A 361-nucleotide genomic window follows, 5' to 3' on the forward strand; every position below is an offset into this window, starting at 1 on the left:
TAAAAAAAAAAAGAAAAAAAAAAAAAAAAAAAAAAAAAAAAGGAAGGGGAGTTTCGAACAAAAGGGATCGTAAAAGGAGAGAAAGAGGACAAAAAAAAGGGGGGGGTTAAAAAAAAAAAATATAAAAGGGGGGGGGAGAGAGGAAAAAAAAATTGATCAATAGGGATCGTTATCACAGAAATGTCAATATGAAGTGTAAAGGGGAGGACAGGTGAGGTTTACCCGTGGAAAGAAAAGCCTACGGAAAAGACCACGGTAACCTCGGTCAATGAAGTCACATTTTATATTTCTTTTTTTTTTTTTTTTTTTTTTGCAAATAAGCAACACTCTCTGTTTTCGATTTCTGGTTCATAGGACTATG

This window comes from Octopus sinensis, linkage group LG10 (genome assembly GCF_006345805.1).
Source record: "Octopus sinensis linkage group LG10, ASM634580v1, whole genome shotgun sequence".
In the NCBI taxonomy this organism is placed as follows: Eukaryota; Metazoa; Mollusca; class Cephalopoda; order Octopoda; family Octopodidae; genus Octopus; species Octopus sinensis.